This window comes from Delphinus delphis, chromosome 7 (assembly GCF_949987515.2).
Source record: "Delphinus delphis chromosome 7, mDelDel1.2, whole genome shotgun sequence".
Taxonomy (NCBI): domain Eukaryota; kingdom Metazoa; phylum Chordata; class Mammalia; order Artiodactyla; family Delphinidae; genus Delphinus; species Delphinus delphis.
Genome location: NC_082689.1, coordinates 111,159,006 through 111,180,720, shown reverse-complemented (window position 1 = coordinate 111,180,720; position 21,715 = coordinate 111,159,006). Strand labels below are relative to the sequence as shown.

Genomic DNA, 21,715 nt, shown 5'->3' with positions numbered 1-21,715 from the left:
CACCAGAGACCCCATGGTTCCTCCAAGGGGGACTCTCAGTTTAAAGCTCGAAGGTCAGTGTAAGAAAAGGACACAGGACACAGAATCTGATCTCCTTGTTTAGCATCCTGGAGCAATCAAAACTCCCCTCCACCCAATCACTTTTGCATCAGCATTCCTAAATTGCCTGCTGTTTTCTCAAGATCATCGTGATGCAAATTTTAATAATCTTCTTGTTGAAAAACAAATCAAGAAATGAAAAAAAATGAGCTGGAGATATTGCATTTCTCTGGAAGGCTACCACTAATTAAGATGTTGAAAGCAATTTTAACACCGTTTCTCACCATGGTGAGGAATCTGACAGATTTACAAATTAGCATTCCGGGACTCTCATGCTGAATGCCCATGTTTTGTCAGATTTTCTGATGATCACAGACGTGCTTGGTAATTACTGCAAGTTGATACAAATACCTTGCAAAAAATAAAGCACACTCTCAGGTGATTCCAGGAAACTGGCCTTTTCATTTGCATTATAAACGATTGTTTTTGGCAGTTATGAGAAAAAGACGAATAGCATTTTGTAAGGCTAAATTACCAATTCTTCTTTCGATAAATTTCAGGTTCAAGAATTATTAGACACCAGTGTCTGTGCTAAGTATACAAGCCATGTTGTCTGCTTCGTAGGATCCTTCCAGGATATTTGGAACCCAAGACGTAGATGGAAAATATTTCACATAATGTGGGGTGGCTCCAAATCGGTACTTTTCCAGAAAAGAAGCAGGTTAGGATAATTTCTCATCTTATTATGCACGGCAGCTGCTACTGGGCTCACTTAACCCCCATCTCCCACAGGAGAGGAATAATTCCAGGGGATGTTCAGAAAGGTCATTTCTGCCAGGAAATTTTTGACAAATCAGCTAACATAAACCCTGGATTAGATTGTAACATTTTTTTTCTTTTCCTCCTCTTTCTTTTTCTTTTCTTCTCCTACTCAGCCTCCTCTTCCTCCTTACCCCCTTTCCTTCTTCTTAATATAAAGCTATCACGTGTTGGTAAATTACCAGTTAGGTAACAACTGAATAGGAAGAGAGACATTCAAGTTGAATTTCCACAACACCCAGGGCATTGTTAGAGGGTGAGCTTCAAAATAATTTTAGAAAGAAGAACCAGAAATAGACAGAAGCACCCCTTTTCCAACTATTGTCCCATTCCCACGTGTAGAGCATTCTTCCTCTTGTGCCCAAGGTAAAGACTTATAGCCGTAGCACTTATAACATAATACTGACATCTAACATACATTGAATTCTGCCATGAGTTGGAGAAATTACACTCATTATCTCGTTTAATTCCATCAGTCATCGAGTAAATAGGTTTAGTCCTATATTTCGGAAGAAATAAAGAGGCTCAGAGAAGTTAAGTGACTAAGCACAGTTAAGCACTGCTAGCAATAAACCAGCTTTCATCTCAAGTCTGTGTGCTTCTGGGCCTGTGCCTTTACCCCCATTCTGTTTCACCCTAGCTTGGTTACCTGTATCCACTGGAGTCTGTAAAAGGCAAAGATTACATCTTTGCTTTGCTTCATCAATGCCTGGGCAGTGAACCTGCAGCAGCTGCTCAACATGGGTTTATTGAAAGAATAAACAAAGGACTAAGCAAATGAGTACATGAAGCTACTATTGCTTCCATCACTTACTCAACGTTTCTCAAATGAATATCTACCATGAACAAGGCCAGTGTCTCTGGAAGTAGGCTCCTGAGACAGAGATTCACATGCATTTGATTTACTGCGAGAGTCATCTCAGGAGAAAGAGGATGAAGGAAGGATAGAATAGGACAAGGAGCTCAACAAAGATGTGGTCTCAGCTGGAGGCGACTTCAGCCTGATCCCACAGGGAGCTCTGGAGCGGAGACTGTACCGCAGAGTGCAATTAGGCAAGAAGCAGACTTTTATCAGTCAGTCATTAGCTGTGAGCTGCCCATAGGGAAGGGGCCTTAGCCGCCCAACCAGGAAGCTTCTATCAGCCAAGGGTGATTCTCTGGAGAAAAGGGCACCAGGAGTTGGGGATGGGTGAGTGAGTGAGGTTAAGGGGATCGGCAGGGGCCAACAGCATATTTCCGGGCAGACCTTATTACAATCCTATGGGCATTTCCCCAGGCAATCCCCATGGGCGCGCATTTTCAGTGCCTGCACTCCACTATCAGTGCCCTTCAAGGCCCATCTTAAGACCAACCTCCCTCAAGGAGTCTCCCTGGACCACTTCACCCAGGGATCTTTCCTTTTCAGAAATCCTACAGTGCTTCCCTGAGCAAAATGTTTATATAGTTAATCATTGCCTTTAAATGCCTTTAGATTGTTATACATGCATATAATTATGTCCTTATTAAACCTCAAAATTCTTCCAAGGCATGGATTGTGGCATCAAATGGCAATCTTTAGCTTTTTTTTTTTTTTTTTTTTTTTTTTTTTTTTGCGGTACGCGGGCCTCTCACCGCTGTGGCCTCTCCCGTTGCGGAGCAGAGGCTCTGGACGCGCAGGCTCAGTGGCCATGGCTCACGGGCCCAGCCCCTCCACGGTATGTGGGATCTTCCCGGACCGGGGCACGAACCTGCGTCCCCCGCATCGGCAGGCGGACTCTCAACCACTGCGCCACCAGGGAAGCCCGGAAATCTTTATCTTGATGCACTTGGCTATGCTAGATGTTGTCAAGGATGTAATAGAAGGCATTGATCCTGTATAGTAATGAATAATGGTAGATTGTACAGTAATAAATAATAATAGTGTACATTTTGTAGTGCTTTCTATTTGTCAGGCAATGTGTTAAGCACTCAACAAGTATCGTTTCATATAATCTCCACAAATTTTTGTCAAGGAGTCTATTATTAGGAATGCTAAGATAAGAGAAAACCTGGATACAGAGTGGCTTAAACAAATTAGGGATGTCTTCATCCTGTATCCGGGAAATCTAGAGATATAGTATTCCTGGCCTTGGCTTCATGGCTCTCTGTGACTCTCTTGGACTTTTCCATCTGCCTGTTACCCTATGGCCACACAGTGGCTGATGCTCCTCCCCCAGGCATCCCATTTAATTCAAGACAGGAAGGAAAAGCTGTTGCTCACTGCATCTGTCTTTTATCAGACAAAGTAAAATTGTTTTCTAAAGATGCCAGGAGGACTTCCCTGGTGGTAGTGGTTAAGAATCCGCCTGCTGGGCTTCCCTGGTGGCGCAGTGGTTGAGAGTCTGCCTGCCGATGCAGGGGACACGGGATTGTGCCCTGGTCTGGGAAGATCCCACATGCTGCGGAGTGGCTGGGCCCGTGAGCCATGGCCGCTGAGCCTGCGCGTCCGGAGCCTGTGCTCCACAACGGGAGAGGCCACAAAGGTAAGAGGCCCGCGTACCGCAAAAAAAAAAAAAATAGAATCCACCTGCCAATTCAGGGGACACCGGTTTGAGCCCTGGTCCAGGAAGATCCCACATGCTGCAGAGCAACAAAGCCCACAAGCCACAACTACTGAACCCATGTGCCACAACTACTGAAGCCCATGCGCCTAGAGCCCTTAGTCTGAAACGAGAAGCCAGTGCAATGAGAAGCCCGCGCACCACAGCAAAGGGTAGCCCCTTCTCGCTACAACTAGAGAAAGCCCGCACACAGCAATGAAGACCCAAAGCAGCCAAAAATTAATTAATTAATTAATTAAAGAAAAAAAAAGAAGGTCCCAGGAAACTTCTACTTCCATGTTACGGCCAAAACTGTGTAATGTTATCCTTTTCAGCAAGGAAGGTTGGCAAATTATGTATTTTGTTTTCTCTGATGCTTTCTCATCACAGTGGGGTGAACTGCAATAAGAGAGAACAGGAATTTGGAATGTCTGTCAGGTCAACCCACAGACATTATCTGCTGCTTGCAAGTACTAAATTCGTCTCCATTTCACAGATGAGAGAACTGATGCAATGAAGTAATTGTCCAAGGACTGGTAAGCAGTGGGTCCAGTATTCACATTCAATTCTGACTGCATATCTCGCACTTCTGACTACTATGCTATATTATTTCTTTAGGTACTGCATCTCAGTGCCTCATTTCTATCTCAAAAATGATAACTCCAGGATAGGGATAATTTAGAGCACTACTTTAGAGCATTCATCATTAACAATGAAAACATCTAAACCCTGGGTTGATATGTTTTTCCAGAGAAGACTAGCTGTGAGAAAGCTGGATTTAGGTTAATATAGGAGAAGTCCTCATGATGTGAGCACAAAGAGGATGATGATCTCCATTAAGCACACACACACGTTGCATCCTCCATGCTTAATACAGAAGAACAGTCATCCAATAATCTACATTATTTTGACCTAAGAAAGACTATAACTATGTTTTGATCTCAGAATGCCAAGTTAAGTTTTGTACATCCCCATTTTTATAGTTCAAAACTTCCTGGCTGAGACAATTTATTTAATTTTGATATTTTCTGAATCTCTGTTACAAATGACACAGAATAAGGTTTCTTGGCAGAAGGTGTGGTGTGAATGTGAAATTCATGAAAGGTAGGAGTCCTAGTCACCCACCTTCTAATTTGGAGATAAGAGCGACTCCCAGGACAAAAGCAGAGACAATACAGCCAAGACGGTGTTGGGAGGGTGCTGGTCCTGGGTGCGCTGTGGTGTGCTAGGGTCAGCTCAGGCTGACTCACCAGAGCCCTCCACTAGCATTTCTTCCCAATTCTGTGGTCAGTGATGTCACACTGACAGCTTGAAATCATGTATAGGGTAAGTACTTATATCACACACGTTGCAAGCACTACAAAACAAAGGCTGTTTTTCCTCTGAGAGCCAGTCGTTAAACATTGACCAGCACACCATTCACTGAACACCTCAAATAAGTAAAATCTTGTTTCCAAAAAAAAAAAAAACACACAAAGAAGAGGAAGGGAAATTGAATAAAACAATATCTAGCTTGTCTAGGATTTGGGGAACACCTCAGGTGTGCACCCATAACTGCGGACTCGCCCCCTATTATTAACACAAAAGCAATATCATGTTTCCATCAGTGTCCTAGGGCTCTGGGAAATGCTTTGTGAGCGACTGGCTTAGGTTCCTTTAGTCAGTATTTGTCTGTTCCTTGCTTTATACACCTGTTATTGGTAATCAGAAATCCAACGGCATGTGCTTACATTTGTGATAAGTTCCTTAATACTTGGGGGCAGCTCTAAATATTATCAAGTTCTTGGAGGCAAACTTACAAACCTGTTCACCTTGCGTGTTGGCGCTCAGGTCTCCCATTCATCAGTCCCCTGATGCAATGACTTTTCACAGGTAATCAATAGCTAACCTGATAAATGGGAAGGCTCCTTAAAAATCTATTGCTTGATTGCCGAGACTGAATGTTTTATTCATTGACAGCTGTGATTTGTCACTCAGTGGCTAGGAGGAAAACATTTGCCCCAACTGTTCTTACCGACGTCGCCCAGCAGTGGTGCTTTCGGTCTGTTTCCACAGAGCAGATTGACTTTCAGTTAGGAAGCTGTAGCTATATTTAGCATGTCAGGTCACTAGCTCTCTGTAAACAATCCAGATGCGTTGTCCTTCCCATTGTTCATAATTAAACTCCTCATCATGGGAATTGCAGTGCAGAGTCTTTGATCTTACATTCAGATTCTAAAATCTATGAAGTATTTCTATCCATGTGGAAACCGCTCCTAAAACGAATCCAGTTGCCTAATGACACGGGGATAGCTACCATTATTGAGGACCTACTACGTGCTAGACATTAGGTTAAGTCTTCATTTGCATGATAGATTTTAAAATCTTTATAGTAACTATGCATGACTCTCTTGATGCCCCTCTGGTTCTCTGCAGGGGGGCACAGTGACAAACCATATCAGTCAGAGTTCCATACGAGTAGTAGAACCACTAGAAGTGATGGGGAACCAGGGATTGATTACAGGAACTGGATCCTATGCCATTGTGGAAGCAGTTTAGCAGCTTAGGTGTGGCTATTTATTCTGCATCTGATGGTGTATCTGTGGTCAGCAGGGTTTCAGCAGGCAGTAGGGAAGGGAAGATGGGCATGAAGTGGAAGAGAGCAAGGATGAACAGGAACCTGCAAGGACCAGCTGGAACCCATGAGGATGACCTGGAAGCCACCTGCAATGATGGGGGTGTCCTACAGAATAGCTGGTGCCCTTATTTATGGAGCTGCATGTGGATCTGGCCCAGGTGTCCAAGAAGCTGAGTGAGGAGACTTCATAGGAGCTAGTGCTGCTGCTGGCCCAGTTGTGGCCACAGGAATGGGAGCAGCCCCAGGAGGAGAGCTGGCAGGGGCTGGGGAGCTGGCTGCATCCCCGTGCCAATGAGTGAGCCAGCAGACCTGCAACAGCATGCTGGAGCTGCAACACAGAGTGTGGTTTGGAGGTTTAATTCTAGACGGGCCTCTGCTGTCTGCAGCTGTTTTCCGGTGTGTTGGTATTCTCTCTCCCATGACGGCAGGTAACAAGCCTCCTGGCTCCCACTGTTCAAGCCTTCCTAGGACGCTCTTCTCTCATCAGGCTCCAGAAGCAATCTGGTCAGTAGGCACAGGGGACTCCAGGCGTGCTGGATCAGGGGCACACACTTGGGAGCCCAAACAGAGTTTGCACCTGACTTCAAGCCCTCATGATGATCTCAGGTGCTTGTTAACTCTGAGCCCAGTTACTTCAAGTGAAAACTAAGTTGTACATCAGTACTCTGGTTTGTGTGAGGATTTCATAAGAAAAGGTTGGCAGGGCAGCCTGTGTGCTATTTGGAGTGCAATATGTAATACCCATCAACACATGCTTGTTCCTTCCGCTTTTCTCTGTATCTGGACTGGCCTTGGGTCCCCATCCTGATACCCTAACCTTGCTTCACTGACTGTGTTTGAAGACCTCCCCCTCTCACCAATGTCCTGATTTGGAGTACAGTGCTCCCCGCCCACAGGTCAGAGCATCCACTGGGTTGATGGAAACCTTCCTGGGAAGCTGCTTTCTTGGAACTCTGAGTCTTTCCACTGCTCCCATAAGTGCCTTTATTCACTGGTCCATGAGTGAGAATATGAGGAAGGAGAGTTTTCTGAGCCCCGTGAGGACACGACTGCCCTTGAGGAGAATTATGAGGACATTGATGTGGGTTCTGTTGAAGGAGAGAGTGAGGAAGATCTCAGTGGCCCTGCTACGGACCCCTCTGTGCTGCCCCTGCTCTGGTGTCCTCACAGGTCCCCTGTAGAGGGTCAGACACCCTCCTGGCATCTGCAGCGGGCTCTGACCCTACCACCAACCCCACTCTATGATGGGATCCTATTTCGATGTCTAGACTGTCTCAGTCTTCTCCACTCTTGGAGTTTACCAGGCCAAGCCTATATGTTTCCTACGTTTATAAAAGATAATTAATCAATATTTGGGAGTTTTATAAAATATTTTCTCCAAATTTTCTTTACCCATAGATTTTACAGACTTGCAGACAGTGAGCTCAACTTGGATGTGGATGTACTCTTTCCATTGCTTACTTCTCACTTCCTGAGGGCAGTTGCTCCCATCCCAGTTAATTCTGCCAGCAACTTGTTAAATAAGTCATTCCAAATGTCACATTTTCTGTTCACTGACCTCCGGCAGCTCTCTGAGTATTCTTTCTAATGTTCTCATACTGTAGTCCATCTATTTCTATTTTGCAATGGAAGAAAGACTTTGATATTGAGTACACAAAATGTACGAAAAAAAGTTATACACTGTCTGCTTGTCTCCAGTTCTGTAGATGAGGGAATCAAGAATCAGAGAAACAATGAGTTTCTCCCACTCTCTTGCAATCACTAAGATATTCTCTCTCCTGGGTCAGTTGTCTCTGACTACCTCTCCTCAGCAGCATGCACCCATGTCTCATCATAAACTAGATGCACTAGAAACTAAGTCCAAAGCCTCCCTGTAAGCCACACCCCTTCTTACTTGCTTTGTTCACGGTAGATGTGAAGAGAAGCAGCTCTTTGAGTACCATGTGCTCTCCCTTCCTATGTGTCTGTGATGCCCCTTGTCACCCTCAATTCTGTTAGGGAATTGGGGTGAATATTTGAAGCAATAGGATGTTGTTCCAGCAGGATCCAGGTTTTATTGACACTTTTCCTGAAACTCTCAATAGACAGGTGTCCTCAAAGCACAAAGACCCAAGGAAGAGCAGTGGTGGGCTAATCACGACCTGGTTCCAAATGCCCTGTGTGGGGTCTCATCCAGGACTGGCTGGATCACGTGACCTAAGACTCTTATGGGGTTTCTTGCTCTCACTGCTCAAGCCTGCCCTCTAGTGGACCCTAATCGCAAAGAGGTGACCGATGGTTCCACAGTGCCACAGAGAGAAGTGAACTGAAGGCAAGATGGCCAGCCTTGTTCCAAGGAGAGAGACAGAAAAAAAGAGGGAGGGAGAGCGGCAGAGGGGAAGGGGGAGAAGAGAGAGAGAATGAGAAGAAAGGAAGGAATAGGGAAAAGAGGACTTGACCTCCCCATTCGTTTTCTAAGTTCAAGAAGGCATTTCTTTAATAGAAGTTCTTTTAAAATGCTCCATGACAGTGGAAAATTTGAGTGTGAGTTGTGTCTACCAAAAATGTGAAAGGCAGAAAGAAAAGAAGGGCAGAAAAGGGAGAACAATATAAAAGGGTAAGAGAAGGCAGGAGGGAAGGAAAAGTAAGGGAAGAGAGCAAATTAGATGGTAGGGAGGGCAGAAGAAGGGAGGGGAGGAATGGGGGAGGGGAAGGGGAAGAGCTGCTACCAGAGCCTGAGGGGCTGGCAGTGTTGGTGATGGAAGCATGCAGGGGGCGGGAGCCACTGCAGGTGGAGCTTGCTTTCTCGTGGAAACAGGGACTAGCTGCTGGCATTGTCATTTTCCTTCTCTGGTCTACTTTTTGTGTGCATCTCTGTTACCTGCCACATATTCTGGGACAGAGTACATCTCTGTGACCTCTGTACCTAACTGAGTGCCTGCAATAGAGAAGATGCTCAGGAGGGCAAAGAATGATGGATTTTGCTCAACACCTAAAGTGAAAGACTAACGACCACAGACCCATATTTGTTAAGCCTGCACAGATAAAGCCTGGTTGTGTTCTGTTTGGCATCAAACCATAGCAAGTAAAGGTGGGATCCAAGGTCAACAGGAGGTCACTTCAGTCTGCTCAAGACCATTTCCTTGATGACATGGGTGACGGTAACTGAAATCCACACTTGGAAACCTCCCTCTGAAGGCTCCCTTGTAGCACAGAGGAAACGGTGTGGGTTAGAAGCTGCTTTATGCGCGGTTGACGCCCATATCAAGTCTTTAGCCACAGAGACCAATACAGGTCAGATTAGACCATCATCACACTGCTTGGTCCCAGCTGCGTTCTTCATGTTTAGAAAAAACAAGGAATGAAGCAGTCCTGGTCCTCAGGTCTCCTTGTCTCTGGAGCAGCAGGCCAGGTTCAGGGTTTGGGGTGCAGTCTCTGAGCTTCTCTTGCTCCCCAAGATCCTTGTCCTTCATACCCTTCAGAATCCTCCAACTCCAGCCTCTCTCTTGGTCTCACATTTGAGCGTCCTCGTGTCATAGGTCTTTGTAAGGTCTGCGGAGAGTCCTTAAACTCCTCACCAATCATCTCCGGTGTGATTTAGGGGGCAAGACCCAAACTGCACTCTCTGTGGTAACCCCACAGCCTTACAAAGAGAAGATTTTTGTTTTAATTTGTGTGAAGGAGACTAGCAGTGTTCCTATTTAGTTATACTGCTAATTAACCTTCAACTTTTGTACAGCACATAAGAGATAACACTGCTTATACATGCAAGGGAAAGCACGTCAGTAAAACGTGCATGACACAGAGATTATTCAAGTGAAGGCTCAAAACATACCAATTTAACAAATAGCAAAAATACCATTTCACCTCTATTTTTGGGGTCACCATCACAGACCATCACATCCTGCTGCCAGTTGTGTGACTTTCTTCAACCACAGTTGCCCTGGATAATCTAGCATGTATGTATGTCAGGAATGTACACACTTACATATATCAATTTGTTTACGCCTCATAACAACCACTCAGCCCTTTTACAGATGAATTTGGTTTTTTTTTTTTCAACTTCTTATTTTATATTAGACTATAGGGGGTTAACAGTGTTGTGTTAGTTTCACGTGTGCATCAAAGTGATTCAGTTATACATGTACACGTACCTATTCTTTTTCAAATTATTTTCCCATTTGGGTGGTTACATAATATTGAGCTGAGCTCCCTGTGCTATACAGTAGGTCCTTGTTGGTTATCCATTTTAAATCCAGTTTAAATCCAAACTCCCTAACTATCTCTCCCCACCTCCCTTCCCCCTCTGCTAACCATAAGTTCTTTCTCTAAGTCTGTGACTTACAGATGAATTTGTTAATGCACAGATCAGTAAAGCAGCTCAGAGCATCTAGTGCATGAGTGACAGAGCGAGGATGAAGCTGCACTCTTATGTGCTCTGGATTTCACGCTCTGCTCGCTGGGCTGGGCCCCTGTTTCTCATGTTATTGGTCAGTGTCTTTCCATGTACACTTGCTGTGAGTCTATGTTCTTGTCTGCAGAGCTTCCGGATTGCCAGTCTCTTGATGGCACAGGGCTACTCTTACTGTAATTAATATTTCTTTCATTAGTTCATTCATACTATTGATACAGAGACTTGGAAAAGAAATGTTTGGAAGAAAACCCTCAAAATGACCTTTTGGGGATTTTCAAGGAAATTCTACTTCCCACCACTTAATTTCATACCCCTAAAAAAGAAATGTCTGTTGATGACTGCCTCTTGTTACACAACCAATTCTTTTCGTGATCACTCCTTCCTATAAAACAGTGCCTCCAGATCTGAAGACAACTGGAGGGAGCCCTCATGAGAAGAATGAGAAGGATACTCAGACCTGCAGTTTTAGGATAGAGAACAAGGATAGTGGGATGGAAGGCATCCTGTGAATGTGGGTCATGTGGGAGAAGAGTGTTATTGATTCAGTGGCTATAACATCTCTAAACTACAGTGGTTTCCTCTGTTAGCTTCCCATTAATGATTTCTAATTTAATTAGTTCACGTTTTATACACGTTCTGTGCACAAGATAAAATACTGCAGGCTTGAAAAGCAGAGAATTTGGAAACAGAATGAGTATAAAGAGAGAGCTGACAAAAAGGCAGCCAGAGTGGGGTTGGCAGGCCATGGGCAAGGCCAATCGACCTCTCGTCACAAAAGGGCTGCCGTCTCTGATCTTGCGTGTGTGTTGCATGCCAGGCCACTATTCAGGCAGTCCTGCACAGTTTGTGTGTAAGTAAATTAAATAATCAAATAGCCAGGAAGCTGATTCCTTGAGCAGAAGTATTCCATTAGCTTAAGTGCCTGTGTGCTGGCCAAGAAGTAAACCACTGCTACAGAGTAACCCGTCTCAGAATACTTAGGGTTTGTAGGTTAGAAGAGATTTTCAGTAAGAAAACTGAAGCTCAGGGTGGAAAAGGAAGATCTGCTCAAATTCCCATAGGTGGTTTTTGGCAGAGGCAGGGCTACAATTCAGGTCTCTTGATCAGATTCTCTTTTCACTGCCTTCTGTGATCCCCCAACATCAATGTCAGGGAATCTTCCCAGGTCTAGACTTATTGTTTCTGGTGTGTGCAGTAAGCCCCAAGATCTGATTTTGGGGAAATAGTACTAAAGAGGCTACCTAGTGCCTCCTAGGAGTCAGTGACTGCAGACGAGGGTGAGCTTTCCTCAGGAACTTTGGTGGGGTTGGAGCTTTTCCCCATTTCATGAGCTTGATTAACTGGAACAAATCCCAAATGACCTCAAACACCTACGTAAAATTAGGCTCTCTTTCCACTGATTTCTAGCTAATGTTAACCATCCCTAATGTAGTTTTTGTATCAAAATACGTTAGAACAGCTTTAACACACTTTAAACTTACCTCGTGAAGGGAATCTGGATTGGGTCTTAGACCTTTGGGAAAGGTGGCTCCTGAAACTCCTGAAAATATTCTATTGTCTTTTTTCCCTCTTGGGGTGGTATGATGCTAGCTGCAAATTTATAATTTCTCAGGTTTGGACACCTATTTACTTCTGATTCTCCTGCCTGTTTTATCTTCATTTCAAAGCAAAGAGAAACCCAGGAAACACTAAGACTAAAGTTTTGAGAATAAACCCATTTGATTCTGGATAGGCTAGATCATGCTGTAGTAACCAACAACCACCAGACCTCAGACTTACACAACGTAAGTTTACATCTCACTCCTGCAAACCCCACTCTGGAATGTAGGTGGCTCTCTGGGGCTGCTTTAACTGCTTCAGCCCAGAAGTGACACCTGGGCCTAATGCTCATGTTCCATTGATGAGACCTAGTCTATGGCTCCACTTCATTCACACTGCAGAGAGCTGTGACTGTAGCCATGCATGTGCCTGGTCAGGAAAGGAGGCCTGGATACTATGAGCACTAAGGTACGTGTTTGCCCCAGCAGGTAATTTCTAAGCTTTTTAAATTCACAGCCAAGTTTTTGCTGACTGATGGAAGACATTTTAGCAAAGATGGCAGTGGGAATACATGCATTTACCTCTTCTGCGTCTTATTTTAGCTCTTAGTCTCACTAAGTACATATAAAAATAGGAGGGAATGGCTGTGCCACCACTATTTTCCACTGCTTGGAGGGTTGGCACCCATAACCCCTATATTGTTCAAGGGTCAACTGTATTCTTCAATAAAAATATATTACTTAAAATAAGATAAAATTTTGCTTAAAACAAGGAATAAGGTTTGACAATAAAAAAACCTAAGACCTGAGCCCTGACCCATGGAGCCTACTGTCCTTTGCCCTTCTCTACCTGAGTGTACAAGAAATACCACAGACTCAACTGAACCAAAACTCTTGTGAAGGCTGCCTCATTCCAGCATCCTGAAAGTGTTGATCTTTCCTCTAACACTTACTCTCCCCATCTGATGGGAAAACTGGTCCTGTCAATCCCACCCCCTTGATACCTTTGGTTACATCTTTTGTCCTTATTGCTAATAAGTTATCATCTCTTGGCTAGAAAGTATCTCTATTAGTCATGTTCCCTTCCAATCTATTCTCCCTTCTGCAGCAAGAACAGTTTTTTTTTTTTAATGCAAATCTGATCTTGCCTTTCATCTTCTCAAAACCCTTTAGGGAACCCCTATAGCTTTAGGCGCTGGTCCAAACTCCCTAGAGGCTAGGCCTCCATGGCATTCCCTCTCATCCTCCACCACTCCCCATTCTTCCCTTTAGACCTGGACATGTGGGATGAATTACAGATGTGAAAACCCCTTGAAAATCTCTATGCCTTTGCACAAATCTCCTCTACGTTCTAGAGAGTCCCTTATCTTTTCTCTACCTCATTCTTCAGAACCCAGCTCACATATAAACCCTTTGTGAAGCCTTGTATGGCTCCCAAGCTGAGGCAGGTGCCCTCCTCTGTGATGTTGTTTTTGTTAATCACTGTTACAGATTGTCCAACTATATTTTAATTATTATTCCAATGGCCTCCTTCAGTGAACTGAGGGAGATAACTCGAGGGCAGGGGTTGTGATTTACAGCTGTGTGTCTCTTGGGACCACATGGCAGGAAGTCAGTGAATGTGGAATGAAAATCCCTGGAACACATTCTACTAAAGGGAGTGAGAATTCTGAGTAGTCACAGCCTCACTGTGTCTGTGTGTGAATTGTTTACGTGTGAGCATCTATGTGTAATGAATATTTTCTTAACTTTCTAGATCATTATAATGTACCCACCTTGGAAAGGTATCTCCAGTATGATGGTTATGGAATGAGAAAAGACAATGGCCCCCAAACCTTGTGCCTGTTCAGGGAAGGGTTAGAGAAATTCGCTCCAAGAAGCTTCAGGGCCCACATCTCTGTGGCTGGGCAACTGGAACTCTTTGGGACTATGGATGAAAAACTTTTTATCAGCTTGAGAATTGTCTCATTCCACACCTGGCCTTTAAGTCTCTGTCATTAGGCATGGGGAAGACCCTACAGTGAAGGAGTGGTCCTCACTTGATCTAGTCAGATTTCTTGCGGCCTCTACTGGACTAAGGTATGGCAAGGACAGATGACAAGACAGCAGTGCTCCAGCTGAGCAGAGGGACAAGGGCAGGGAGCGAATTGGAGTCCTCTCTTACCTGGAGATTCCTTGCATGACACGTGAGCAGCCACAGTTCTGTTCAGAGAGTCTGTGTATCAAACTCTCCAGCATTGTATCACTGGGTAATGAATAGTACCAGCCAAGATAGCTGTGCAGTCACTTGAGAAGCTGCATCAGAGCCTTTGTCTCTGGCGGAGGTAGGGCTCACATGGGCACAGACCACAGATGCTAAGTGCTCATCCTCTGGGGCCAAAGACCAATCTGTCTTGGAGCAGGGAGCCAAGAGTCTCTCTTCTGTTCTGTGAGAGCTCAGCAGTCATTTATGAGGATACCCTTCAACCCCTCTTTTGTCCCGTTCTCCCACCAACCTTAGAGATTTCCAAAGTGGGGTCATTCGAAGGGTCTGGGAGACCACAGACTGATGAGGTAAAAGCCCTGATTGTGTCATCAAATCTGCAATGGATCCTTCCTGCCTAAAACATATTGATCGCTCCCTGTTGCCTCCAGCCTGATCCCTAGTCCGTCTAATGACCCCAGACTCCTCAGGCCAGCAGGAGCTGCTCCCGGTGGCCCCTACAGACTGCCCCTTGTCCCGTTCCCACCACCCCCATCCCCTTACTCTAAACTCAGGCATTTCCTCAAGACGGGGAGCCCCATTCGTGCCTCCTAGTCTCGTCCTTCCTCACTTGGTGGTTCAGCTCTTGGATCTGAGCTCCTCTCCTCCCTGCCCCAGGCTGGTCACTTCTCTCTCCTCTGCTCCCGTCCCCCTGGCTCTCCCCCATCACTTACTCTCAGTGCTGCTGCCACTGTTCCTCTCCCACTGGCCCAGAAGCCCTTCTCAGCTGGCCACTGAGACTGATTCCTCTCTGTCTCCCCCAGTGAAGCCCATGGCTCCCAAAGAGTCAGAGGTCAGTAGCCTTTTGTGAGAAGGACGGGGGCAGGTGGGCAGCTTAGTGAGTGTGGGAGTGGGTGAGGGTCTACATGGGTGGAAGTGGTGAGAAGGGAGGGGGTGAGTAGCTAAATATGCGGGGTGGGTGGTTAGTGAGTGCAGGGGTGAGGGGTGAGTACATGAGGGAATTGGAGTGGGCAGCAACCAAATGAGCAAGTAGGTGGGGCAGTGGGTGTGTTGGCGAGCATCTGAGTGAGTTGGTGGGTGGGTGGTGGGTCGGATGTGGAGAGCAAGAGACAGTGGATAGGAGGCGAGGGCAGCATAACAAAGTCAGGGCGGGAACCAGAGCCCTCACCTCCCTGCCAGGGGCTCTTTCCAGCACCCACGCTGCCCCCAACCCTCTCTCTGAGTATTGGCTCTTGTCACCTCACACCCTCACTGCCCTTCAGTTTACTCAAATATGTGTCATGGACTCATTTGGAAGTAGAAGATGCAGACCACATGGTGCCTCCTTCAGCCCAAAGACTGGTGTGGAGGAATGCAGCTTCTGCTGGACTCCCTCACCAAACCCGCTAGGCAGAGAAGAGGTGACTGGGGCTGGGAGCATGCATCTCCTTTCTTGCAGAGCCCTCACACTCAGGTGTGGCACCAAGAGAGACCTGTAGATGGCAGGGGGACATGTGCTACACAGGCCAAGTAATGTAATGATGGGCATGAGTTTTCTGAGAGCAGAGGCAGTGTCCATTTCATCTGTGAGGCCTCAGGACCCAGGTCAGAGCTGGCAGATTGGGGCTGAAAGTGAGGGGTTGCAGGCAGGGGTCTGCTGAAGTCTGAAAATGCACTGGAGAAAGTAACCACCTCTCATAACTTAATGTTCTCATCCACATGCTGAGAACCCTGCGGGGACCTAGCACTGTATTACTTTTGGATTTGGAAAATAAATTGTAACTGAAAAACTGAGGGCGTTAAAAAGAATTATAACAAGTTGGGTGGTGTTTGGAGTCTCAGCTCATAATAAGGCTGAATTCACAAGTGGTGTCAGTGGGCAAGAATGCTATTTCCCCAAAGGTGGAACCTTAAGAAAAACACATTTTGAAAGTTAATGAGGGGGGAAGAGACACAAAGAAACAAAATTTGTTTAAAAAATGTATGGAGGAAGAATTCTTAACAGATTCACAGGCAGCATTAGAAATGCTGATTGTATGATATGTGTGTGGCAGGGACAGACCACCGACTGATTTATGAAATCACATTTATCAGTAGTTACAACTTTCATTGCTTTTATTAACTGCTGCAATGTTATTTACTTGATTGAATTACAGTTCTGGCCATTAACACTTTGGAACAACAGCCCAGTTAATTAACATGGAATTACCTTGGCAGTGCCATGACTATCCTTGGAGGACCACATCAGCACCAAAGTGCCCAGGGTGATGGATGCTCCTGAAGTAAATGCCACAGAAAAAGTAATGTTGGAGCATCACTTAAATGGGCTGCACACCTTAGCTTATGGGCCTTCTCACCAATCCATCTTCCACGTAGGGGATAAGACCTCTTTCAGGGCTCTCAGCACCCCTTCAGTGGACCCCAGGGCTAAAGGAGGATGGACCCAATGTTTCCTGAACAGCTGATGTGCACCAGGTGGCTTAGGTAAGGTATCTTGTCGTAACCTTGTTACAAGAGGGTGCATATTTCTAGTCTATATTTACAAACGAGAAAATGAAAGTTAAAGTGATTCATTGACATGCCCACGTCTTACAGCTCTGAGGCAGCAGAGTGGAGTTGGACCCACATTACTCTGGCCCACCAGCCAGCACACCTGTCATCAGCTACCCTTTCTGAAGCCTCAAAATAGGAGGCTTCACTGAAGGGCACAAGTTCCATTTCCACAACTTGGCAGTGCTGTGGCCTCCACCACCAGCCAAGCCACCATGGGGGTCTCACATGTTTTGGATCACATATAAAACTATCAACCTCCTCACAAGGAAACTTCCCTCTGGTACAGAGCCAAGCCACAAGTTGTCTGCATGAGCTGAGCCTTTCTTTTGATGAACTACTTCTGCTATAGTCACCTTTAGAATTTTTTTTCTTTTGCAAGAAACACACACAATGTAATAACCATCTGGCCCCTTTATTCCTCAGTGGAGCTGTGTGTGTTCAGCACTGACCTTGCTGGCCTTGCATTTGGCTGGAAGCAATCTTCTTATTAAATCAGAAACCAAAGAGGACCCCTGCCCCTTACCCCTGACCCCAAGACAAACCTGATGCTGGCCTCATCCTGACATCACCAGTCTGGCATTTAAATGCCAACATTTCTCCAAAAAGCCGTGATGAAGGCAGTAGGCAGTGCATGACTTTTTATACTTCAATTTCCATTTATAGGAAGAAAAGAAAAGGGAAAATGTCAGAGGAAATTCAGTTCTGACATCCAGGGCAGATTTCTCGTTGGGCAGAGAGGGAGACTGCAAAGGGATGGATTTCAGGAGAAGCTGGAACCCCTCCCAAGTCACTCCATGTCCTCAGACTGCTGCCTGCAATCTTGCCATCAAAGTGGCTGACCTTTGCTGAATATCTGTTGTGTGCCAAGGACTGTGCTTGACTTTTGCATGCCCTGTCTCCATTCCTCCACTCCCTTACTTATCCTGCAAACAAGGTGGTATAGCAATTCTGAGAAAGACATGCTTGACAAAGTGAGGAGAAATCCAGATCCTGCCAGGTCAATTCTTGACTGCTCTTGGTGAAGGGTGACCCAAGGTGTTAATTCTGTGACATCTCTAGGCTGTGCAAGCATTGAGGCTGAGACACACAGATGGCCCCGGCTGTGATACCAGAAGAATCCCAAGACACTAAGGGGGAGGTCTAAAAGAGAGGTCAGAGGTAAGACGCTGTCAGGTAGCATCTGCCCTAAGGGTAATGTCTGAAGTGAGATGGAACAGAGAGAACTTGGGTGGGGCAGAAGAGGTGTCCTGCACATATCATTAAACCCCTCTCATTTTTAAGTCAAGACATTGACTTGGGATTTGACCAATATCCTACTTTAAGCAGGTACTCTTTAGTTAGCTTTTACTTGCTTGGTGGTTGTTTCATTTGTTGAGGCTGATTTGGCCCATCCCTGCACTTACACACACAAACTTAGCAGTTTATTCCTACTAAGGCAACCAGAGCCTCCAATTTAGAGATGTCCCACTACAACAGATAAACAAAATGAGACGCAGAAACATTAAGGAATTTGCCTCAGTTCGCCAAACCCATAGGTGCTGAGCGAGGTCTCAAACCCAGAGTTAATTATTTTCTTGCTACATCATCTTGCATCTTGGCCTGTTAAATTCAGAAATTTTACATATTTTAATTTGGATTGTATCAAAAAACTCTGTTTTTCATTTTTATTAATCTAACCAAAATTGTTTGCTTGTTAGTCTTAATAACCTTCTGACACCTCTTCGTTGCCTGCAGAAGAGGTTGCAAACACTTTGCAATGGTTTTCAAGATTCTGCAAGGTCTTCTCAACCTACTTTTGCTTCCTAATAAATACTCCATCGAGTGGTGTGGAACAATTGGCTGCTCTTGGAAACTTTTAAGAGCTTCATAGTCCCCTGCCTTTACTATTTCTGGAACTTGGCATTCCCTCTACTTCTATATCTCCTAAAGTGGTGGAAGTGGCTTGAAATCAGGCAGTAGGTAGAAGTTGGACGAATTTGAAAAACATGATGGAGAAAGCTTAGGTTACTTTGAATAGAGTGATATATATGGACCCTGCTGAAGTGAATGAGGAGAAGTTTAGAAAAAGTTCTCAATCATCTTAGAAAAAGCCTAAACTTCAGTGAAGAGACTATTCATAGACATGTGTACTTGGAGGATACTCAAGGTGAGGACTCAGAAGGAAGTGAGGAACACATTATTGGAAACTGGAGGAAGGGGCATCCTTGTTATGAAGTAGTAGAAATCTTAGCAACATAGTATCTTGCACAGTCTCAGAGAGATTCAAAGAGTTAGGAGGATCAGCAAACTATTGGTTGTTTGAAGATGGATGGGGCAGTATGATGGGGAATGCAGTTGGTCTAAAGAGTTGAAAGAGAATCCCAGCTGATATCACAGGAATGGGGTTCTATATCTGCAAGGGACTGAAATCTGCCAAAAACCTAACCAACTTAGATAAGAGACCAAGCTAGCCAACACCTTGTTTTCAGCCTTGTGAGACTCTAAGGAGAGGAACTGGGTGAACCCAACCTACAGAATTGCGTGTTGTTTTAAGCCACTGGTTTTGGGTAATTTGTTCAAGCAACAATGGGAGAACACTACACTAAAACTCATCTCATTTCTTAAATCTGTTGTGTGTATCTTTCGTGTTTTGGGAAAATTCTCATCCACTCTCCCATACATTTCTTCTAACCCATTCTTTCTGTCTCCCCTTCTGGCCCTCAAATTAGATGTATGTTAGATATTTTCACTGTGTTCCTTAGGTTTCTTTTGTTTTCTTTTTGTTTTAAGTGTATGTTCATTTTTTTTCTCACTAATATTTAGACAGATAGGAAAGTAGAGTTTATTTTACTAGCCTATCTTCCAGTTCACCAATCCTACTTTCAGTTTTGTCCAGCCTACTGAGTTCTTAATTTCATTTTTGTATCTTTCAATTTTTATAAATTCCATTTGATTCATTTTGCTATATTCCAGTTGACTAATGAATTTATGCAACTTGCCATCTATTTTCTTGACCCTGTTATTAGGGCTAGGGTTAGGGTTATATTTCTTGGTATATTTTCCATTGCTATATTCCTATTGTTGGCTTTTTTACTTGGTCTGGATTTTTGTACCTCATACTGTTAGATTAAAAGCCAGTCACTGTGTATCAAAAATTAATAAGACTCTAGATGATGTCATTTTCCTTCAGGTATAGTTCACTCTATCCCCTGGCAAGTGATTAGAGTAGAGGCAAATCATTTCAACCCAGTAGGTGACTGAACACTCTTGAGCCTGGTTTTCAATCTTTGTAAGACCTGGTCTATTTCTGGTTTATGCTCACTGCTAGGGTATAGCCCACCAAGTGTCCCAACAAGATCCTTCAATTTTTTTACCCTTCTGTTTTTCACTATTTTATGCTAACCTTGTTAGGCTCTTATGTTACAGCTTAATCAGGAAATCCCTTGCACTTCTCTGCACTTCCCTTCTTTCTGGGGCTTTAGTGCCTTTAGCAAATTTTGGCTAATTTTCCTCTACCATTCTTAGAAGTCTCCAAAGAATGTGCTGAGTCACTGTTTTCTGTTTGACTTTCTCCTGGGCTGTTCCTCCTTTCACTCAGGGCACTTAATCAGCATAACCTCCAGGATGTTGAACTTATCTCAGAGAGCTTCCCTTCTCTTCAGGATGTTAGATCCTAAAGTCCAGGCTTCTTGGAAACCTTTTATTCCACCTTGAAGAGAAGGAAACAGAAGGACCTTCAGTTATAGGAGGATTTGATGGGCCAAGTCGGGAAGTAAACCATATCACTATTGTTCATAATCCATTGGCTACACATGATCACTTCAACCACAAGGAAGGTGGAAAAGTGTGGTCTATGCCTGTGCCTGGAAAGAAAGGGGATTGGAAACCTGTGTGATGTCATGGTCTAGACTTAATAGGCATTTGGTGAGCTTAATAACAATGGAAATCTTGTAAGATGAACCAAATGACCTCTGAATGTGACTTCAGTCTCAGTCATCTCTGTTCAATTCCTGAATGTGATTTTTTTAAGACTTTCCTTCAGCACAGATGATACACAAAAATATAAGAAGACAAAGACATTCTGCTCATTCTTTTAGGAATTAAATGCTGCAATCATAATATCAGGGAATTTTCTTGTCTGAAGTGCCAAGATAGTCCTTATTACTTAGAATTTACAATGGGTTCTCTTAAAAATATCATTCCTGCACAAATTAATTCAGGTTCAATGAGCTGGAATATACGTTCACTGGGTATTGGATACTCAAAACTTCATCTAGCATAAGACTAAAGTGCTTTTGTATCCAAGGAGAATATGAGCTTATTTTAATTTTTTAATTTTTCATTATTGATAAATTATGGTTTAAGCCTTAACTCTATGAATTTACCACCTCAGGACTTTTAATAGGTATTTGGGGAATGCAAGAAGAGCAAAATCAAAGTACCTTTTCTTGCAGGTATTGTACCATAGCTAATGAAACGTAGACCAAGAAAATGATGATGAAATAGTAGAGTTGGAAAACATCAACATTTGGATCTGATTACAAAAATCATGCAAAGAGGTCTATTATTAGTGATTTTAAAAAATAGTCTTTATTTTTAGATCAATTTTAGGCTTACAGAAAAACTGAGCAGAAAGTACAGAGAGCTCCCATACACCTCCTTCTTCCTAGTTCGCACTACTATTAATGTCTTGCATTGGTGGGATACTCTTTTTATAATTGATGAACAGATAGTGATTTATCATTAACTAAAGTCTATAGTTTACATTAGGGTTCACTCTTTGGGTTTTACAGTTACATAGGTTTTGGAAAATGCATAATGTCATGTATCCACAATTTATAATATCATAAAGAATAGTTTACTGCCCTAAAAATCCCCTGTGCTCTCCCTGTTCATCTCTCCTTCCTCACCCTGGAAACCCTCTTGAACAATGATTTTTTTTTTTTTATCCCTATAGTCTTGCCTTTTCAAAAATGTCATGTAGTTAGTATCAGAGCATGTGGCCTTTTCAGACTGACTTCACTCACTTACCAATAT

The 21,715-nt window shown here is 44.1% G+C and overlaps 1 non-coding gene across 1 annotated transcript; it reads right to left on the bottom strand.

The window, feature by feature from the left end:
* Window positions 1-9,681: 9,681 nt before the first annotated feature.
* LOC132428803 (small nucleolar RNA SNORA19) lies at window positions 9,682-9,810 on the bottom strand. Its single transcript, XR_009520199.1, has one exon. It is a non-coding gene; the product is annotated as a small nucleolar RNA SNORA19 (small nucleolar RNA).
* Window positions 9,811-21,715: the final 11,905 nt, after the last annotated feature.